This window comes from Triturus cristatus, chromosome 1_2 (assembly GCF_964204655.1).
Source record: "Triturus cristatus chromosome 1_2, aTriCri1.1, whole genome shotgun sequence".
Classification (NCBI taxonomy): Eukaryota; Metazoa; Chordata; class Amphibia; order Caudata; family Salamandridae; genus Triturus; species Triturus cristatus.
The window spans coordinates 1,153,695,664-1,153,703,431 of record NC_140580.1 but is presented as its reverse complement, the minus strand read 5'-3'; positions in this window follow the sequence as shown (position 1 = coordinate 1,153,703,431).

The window sequence follows — 7,768 nt, the reverse complement described above, 5'->3', positions numbered from 1 at the left end:
CCTGAAACCTTACCTACAATCCACGTCTGGTCTGGGAGGCTGCCTAGGCTGCCACACAGCAGACAGGTTGCTGGACCCCTGGGTGGAGAGCCCCCGCTCTCCTGGGCCTGCAACAATGCACATCCTGGGCGAGGTGCTAGGTCTCCTCCCCCAGGATGGGCAGGGGGAAGCTTCAAAGGCATGCCGCATCTGTGAGCTTCTCCAGGCCACTTGCTGTACCCAGCAAACTGGACCCCACCGGTTCTGACCCCCACTCTGGCAGGAAGACTTCCCGGAAACCCCAAGTAAGGACAGGGGATATACCAGCCTGCCAACCCCACCCCTCAGGTGGGGGAGGCGAGTTGAAGCACATCTCCGGGCGCTCGCCATTTTGAAGATGGGAAACCCTGCCCAATCAGGATTAGGCTACTGCCCCCCTCCCACAGGAGAGTGGCAGGATAAAGGGTGTACCCACCCCAGGCCAGGGACTCATTGATCCCTGCCCTTTACCTACCTATAATGCCCCTAAATCTAGTATTTGGAGGCACCCTGAACCTTCCTTCTCTAGATTCTAGATTCCGAAAAAGCAAAGGAGAGCAAGAAGAAAGAAGACCTGCCATGCAGCTGCTAAGAAGAGGAAGACACCAACTGCTCTAGCCCCAGCCCCACCGGCCTGTCGACCCTCGAACCTGCTCCTGCTAAATCCCGGCACCTCTTGTGGCCAGCAACCTCACAAACCCCGGAGGACCTGGCTAACTTGTGACTCTGAGCATCTGGGACTCCCATGAGCAGTGGCTCTGCTCAAAGCAAGTTTCTAACCCCTGGCATCAGCCCGGAACCGCGAACCCTGCACACTCTGCACCTGCCAAGCCTGGCCTGTGCCGGAGTGGACTGACAAAGACCCCGAGGACGTCCCCCCGGCGACTGTGACCCCGAATCTGGCACCCAAGGACTCACCTCGACGCTCCTGACGACGCCTGTAGCCTCAGAACCAGGGACCCCCCCAACCGCGATCAACAGAGGGTAAGATTTCCCAACACCAAATGGCACCCCTGCACCCGGCGCCCTGCGGCCCCCTGTGCCCGACTCCTGGGTACCTACCTATCCTCCAACTACCCAACTTACCTCTCGAAGTGGTGGTGGCACCTGAAGAATCTTCGTCCCCGAGCTTGCAGCCTTTGTTTGTCCTGGAGCTTTCCCATTGAAATCCATTGAGCGCCCGAAGGCTCAAAAGCACCCTGCACCCAGCCGCCCGAGTGGCCCTGGCAGTGTAACGTCTACTCCTACCTACTTCCCCATTTGCCCTGAGCAAGTGACCAGGAGCCCAGCTCCAACAGCCGCGTGGCCTGCTAGTCAGCAGCCACCAACCAAGGCCCCCCTGCCTCCCATAGGATAACATTGAGCCTAACTCACTCCCGGCCGCCCCAGTGCAACTGAGGGTGTAACCACTGTACCAACCTGACCCTGGGAGACCCCTGAGTCTGTGCCCAGAACCTTAACTCTGCCAGTCGAGTACTTACCCAAAAGCCGATAACCCAATTTTTTTCCTTATGGTAACATTGACTGGTTTCTTCTGAAATTTCTTCTGTGTGGAGTTTCTAAAACTTAAAATATTCACCTAAAATCAACCGAGTAACGAAAACGGAAATACTCACGTGCTATTAGGAGAGATCCCAGTGCTGGATCTTGGTGCCCAGCAAAAGTACTCACAACCGTACTTACCACAAACCCAATTTTCTTCCATAGGAAATCATTGACTGTTTTTCTGTGAAATTTCTTCTAAGTGTCGATTTTTGCAAACTACAAATATTCTCTAAAAATCTTACCAACTGTGAAAACGTAATTACTTACCTGTTTTAGATAGAGGTCCCAGTACTGAGCCTAGGAGCCCAGCCCTGGATTACGAAATTAACAAGGACATACTTTACCTGTAACTTGAATTTTCTCCCATAGGGAACCATTGATTGTTTTTCTATGAAATTTCTTTCAAGTGTCAACTTTTAAAATAGCACAATATTGCCTAAAAATCACAACAGTAACTAAAACGAATTTACTCACTTGTTTCCAAGACCTGTCCCAGGACTGAATCTGGGATCCAGTCCTGGAATTAGAAAAGTAATCCTGAAAGTAATCAATTGCAAATAACTTAAAACTCACATTGAGCTCAATGTATTATTGTGTTTGAAATTGTGTTGCCTATTGCAACAACTTGTAACTATTACCTACAAAAGTCAATTGCTTATTGCAAAAGTATTTAACTAAAGCATCTCATTCTGAGAAAGTATATTTTGATACCTATTGTTGGTTCTAAAATAAAACAACCACATATTTTTTATATAAACCATTGTCCTAGAGTTCAGTTCTTGAGTGTGTGAGACCATTTGCTGACTGAGTGTGTACAACACGTGCTTTACACTGTCCTCTGATACTGCCTTACTGCTCGACCAAGCTACCACTTTAGAGAGTAAGGTTATATCGAACTTTAGCCTCTGCCAAACCTCTGGGGACTGTGGACTCTGTACACCCTGTACCTATTTGGGAACAGTATATACAGAGCCACTTTCTCACAGTGACGCCCTGAATCTCACAGTGCTGCCCAGGGAGACACTTGTAACAATACTGTTCTGCAGACTGTTCCTTAAGGGAAGCAGGCGTCCCCTCTGTGTGGACGCAAAGTGTATCTTTAATTAGAAGAAGCGTGCTCCTGAACGCTTGTTCTCTGCAGTGAACAACATTGTATCTGTTCCAGAAACTAGTTTACTCTCCAAGTTAGATAGGGGAGTGCAAAATGTTGTTCTTGTGCTTGCATGCAATATACATGATTTTTTATTTGCAGGTTAATATTTCCATGGGATCTGCTAAATGTTACTTTCCTCCCTTAAACCTTTGTATTTTGCGTACAGTTGATACATTTTTGGGACAATGTGAGCGAAAAGAACAAAATAGCAAGATAAAGCTGGCAACGAATGTGACACTGAATGCCGTATAATTACTTGCCGCATAATTTAATGAACCTTGCCGCATACTTTTGCCCTCTGTTTCCAAATAATTACAGCGGCTCTGCCTTAGGCAGTGTTTGATCACTTTCTGTCATCTACTGGATTCAACGGGATTACTGATGTGTTTGTAAACATTGCTCAGTCAGTGGGGCTGAGGCGCCAGGGAGGAAGGGTGCAGTCTAACACCGCGTTAGCTTCGATTAGCCTCTTGCTTTGATTTCAATGGCTTTGGGCGCAATCAAGACAACTCAGTGAGCTGAATCTTCAACTACTGAGTTTCCAATTAAATGTGGCCTTCAGTCTGTTAACCTAGAAGCCCGCGTGCAAACGACAAGAATGTCACCCAAATCAAGGACATGGAAGATTTGGGGTGCCCGTCTAACAGGTACAAGAGCTCGTAGTGGGTGCACGATGGCAGAATCCATTAAAGTCCTATTTGGACTCTCAAACTTCACCCAATGTTTTGGATAAGTTGTAGTTGGTGCCTACAATATCGTTCCCCAAGGATCCCAAAACCTTGGAGCGTGGAACTGGGAATGGGCCGGTCATTGTTTTTACTGGCAAAAGCACCCATGGGACCAGGTCACCCACTGCATGAGGCTTTGCCACTTCTACATTTGTTCTGGACATTGTCGTTCCATGTGTTCAAACCATGGCAACCCCAGAACTGTCTGAATCAAGAGAATAATCCAATAATTTCAGAATCAGCGTGAGGACACGGCACATTGGAGACCCAACGGGACAAGATGGAGGCAGGTCCTGGAGACCGTGGGTGCCGGGATGTCTGGCGGAGCAGGTTGGCCATAGATGCTTCAAGGATGCAGATACTCAGCTCACCAGCCTCAGGAGAGGTTGTGTCTTTGTCTTTTGTTCCTTATTATGACTCCTTGAAGGATCAGCATCCCCCACAGAGCTCATCACCCAGCTGGCCTTCTTGCAGGCCTTGCAGGCAGCCAGAGGTTGGCTCAGGTGCAGCGCCTCTTCTCCCACATTAATTGCGGCAGCACCAATGTGTTCTAGGATCCCAGGCTTGGCCCCGGCCTGAGGGACGACCACCAAACATCCACTCCCGGGCAGACGTCTCCCCAGCCCTGATGTGAAGGTAAGACAATGTGCAGGGCTTGAGGGCCGCATTTAACTCACTTTGAAGACACAAGCGGGAAGCCTTGACTAACCAAAGTATTGCCGTTTTCAAGGTTCAAACTCCTGGGGAAGTCCACACTGTCCCTAAGACCTGCCTTGACAGACTGTCCTCCAGGTAGAAGTATTAGTTCAATCCAGTCCAAACTGGTCATGTGGATTGACTGGGACCGGTGCATCCAAAGAGCTCATGTCGCTGGCAAAACCATGAAAGGGATATGAGTCAACATCAGGGAAAGAGACGGTGTCACCCAGGACTGTCTGGGCTCTCTGCAGTTCAATGGAGCTTCTGATGTTACATCTCAGTGCCGCAGGGTCCAGGCCTGTCCAAGAGCCCCATCCACGTAGTACCTTCCTCCTACGCTCCACACACACTTGAGTTGGTTGCATCCTCACTCCCACACCACAGACACCCGGAAATACACCTCGCCACACTCCATACAGCAGCCATTAAGCTAGAGCCATTCTAAAGTTGTCTCTTCGTTCCCCGTACTCAAGCCTGCTGTTACTCACTGTGCGACATCTCAGGAGCAGACACACATCTATTGGCCCTAAGTAGGCCAACCTCTACCAGATGGGGTGGTAGCTATTGGGAGAGAAGAAAGAGGGCTGAGAGCAGTACTCAATTTGAGCCGGTGGTTTCTGGTGCTCCACCAGCACTTAACTGTCAATACCAGCGCTTGCTACAGTCTGCCACAAGGTGGCACTGCTTGACTAATTTAGAGATGACCACAACTACAGGTAATTATTACTTCAATATATATTAAAATGTCTATTACCTGCTGCCCAAGCCATTCTTATAGCTTTGGGGCCTGGAATAGTCCAAACAGTCACCGTTGCAGGGGTGTGGTGGTTAGTAGTTGTGCTGGTGCTATCACTGGCATTGCTGGCAGGGGCGCTGTGTGGTGCAAGCTGCAGAGCCCCGGCACTTATGTTTTTACAAATCAAGTACTGGCTGGGAGTGTTAACAGTGCCAACAGGAGACTCAGAAATAATGTAAATAATAAATACCATCCTTGTAGCCCTTCAAAGAACTGGAGTAAAATGGTATTTAAAAAAAAGAGCGAGAGAAAAGCTAGCTCCGAGTTGGGGGGTTGAGCACATGCCACAACAACTGTCACCGGCGGGCTCCTGTCGCACTGGAAAACCTCAGGAGGTTGAGTGCCAGCTGCTGTGACCTGTGTGTGACCTGCTGGCAGTAAGATGCAGTGGTGGGCCAATGCACGCGTGGCACAAGATAGACACTCAAGCACTCAGACCATCTGAAGAAGGATGCCACAACTCAGCGAATGAAATCCTTTCCTTGTAGCTTGTATGGACTCTTCCAGTGCTTCAGGCAGTATGCAAATGAGCTGGTAAAAAACCACAGGCACAGCTTTTGGTTCAACAAGTCTGATGTCTCTTTTCCCACACCCTACAAAGGATGTTGAGGTGTCTCAGACAGGGAGGCCTGGCATACCTTTCACTGTGCAGTCAGAATGTCACCTTGCAAAGCAGGGCCCACGCAGAGCCACACGCAGGGGCCCATTGTCCAGGTCAATCACGCCGCCTGCCTTCGAAATGCAGGATTATCAGTCTTTGTAGCAATGCATTAGTTCTTAAAAGCAAAGTGCAAGCTTTACTGTCTCAGCATTTCTCCGTCGGAAAGTTGTGCCGAGCACAGACTGTAATATACGAATGCACGGTTCAAGCAAAGTCCCCTGCGTGCCCTGCTCTCTTTAAATCTCACATTCCATGCTAGATGGGCTGGTGTGAAGTTTAGAGGGAGCAGATTCACTTCTATGAGGCTGGTAGGTTGAGGCAGAGTCAGACATATGGCTGATTGTGTCCTGTGCCAGCCAAATCAACTTCTCAGAAGTGAAACTGTTACCTGTAGACTTCATGCCTCCACATCCGTGGTGCTCACTGTGGATGGGCAGGGTCAGCCATATGTGTGTCCGGAGTCTGTCTGTCTGTCTATCCATCCATCCATCCATCTGTCCATCCGTCCGTCTGTCTATCTATCTATCTCTGTCTGTCGATATGAATTCTTGTAAAAACCCACGACTAAAGGTTAGTTATGCTTCAGTGATCACAAGGCTGATATAGTTCTGACAGTCATTGTATGCAACACCTATCATAACTCACACCAACAGTCACATGCCATTGGCAGACGGCTATACTGTGATTGTCGGTGCCATGATTTATTGTGTGTGACAAAGGTGTGCCCAGACGTGGGTCCAGTGCTCACTGTGCCACTTGGAACCAGTCTATACCCGGCTGATGAGCCGTTATCAGGGCGAAACTGGTCCTAGCTCGCTTTTGTTCCAGTCCAGGGAGGACCTGGCCTGGCAGTTCAGGCTGGACTGTTCCCATGAGAAGCGGAGTCAAAACTGATTGGCATATGGCTGGGCCCAAGCTGTGGTGGCATGGTGGGCAAAAGAAGGATGGGTTGAGATGCTGCCTCGAAGAATCGTTAGTTGTTAAACAAATTGCAAGTATTCCTCCCATCATCTTTTGTGTGTTTCATCCGTTCATTTACACTCAGACACTCATGCTCACTCACACTCAGGCGCGCATGCCCACTCTGTGCTCACTCGCTCTACAATATACAGCCATTTACTCCCTTCATTCATACTCATGCAGGTCTTTATCTTTCTGTGCTCACTCACACTCAGGCGCGCATGCCCACTCTGTGCTCACTCGCTCTACAATATACAGCCATTTACTCCCTTCATTCATACTCATGCAGGTCTTTATCTTTCTGTGCTCACTCACACTCAGGCATGCATGCCCGCTCTGTGCTCACTCACACTCAGGCATATCTGTTTGTGTCTGTGCTCACTCACACTCAGGCGTGCATGCCCGCTCTGTGCTCACTCACACTCAGGCATATCTGTTTGTGTCTGTGCTCACTCACACTCAGGTGTGCATGCCTGCTCTGTGCTCACTCACACTCAGGCATATCTGTTCGTGTCTGTGCTCACTCACACTCAGACACGCATGCCCGCTCTGTGCTCATTCACACTCAGGCATATCTGTTAGTGTCTGTGCTCACTCACACTCAGGCGCGCATCGCAGGATGTCTGCCAAGCCTCTGCTGGCCTCCCTCCATTGGCTCCCCATCACCCATCGGATTATCTTCAAGACAGGTTGCATAATTTACAAGGCCCTCCACGGTAAAAGCCCTAGGTTCATCAATCAACTTATAAATAAACATGAACCGACCCGCGACCTTCGATCTGCCCATCTGTCCCTCCTCACGGTGCCATCATTTATAAAGAAACGACTTGGTGGATCCCGCTTTGCTTACCTTGCCCCTAAAACTTGGAACTCTCTGCCCTTGTCTATCCGGAATTGTGCCAAGCTCTCAGAGTTCAGGAGAGCGTTGAAGACCTGGTTATTTAAACAAGCGCACGGTTAGGGCATTATTCCATCCGCCTTTTTACTTACCTCCCACCATCGGTTTCCTCAGCGCCATGAAACCTCTGGGTGACCGTGCGCTTAACAAATTCCGTATAAGATAAGATAAGATGCCCACTCTGTGCTCACTCGCTCTACAATATACAGCCATTTACTCCCTTCATTCATACTCATGCAGGTCTTTATCTTTCTGTGCTCACTCACACTCAGGCGTGCATGCCCGCTCTGTGCTCACTCACACTCAGGCA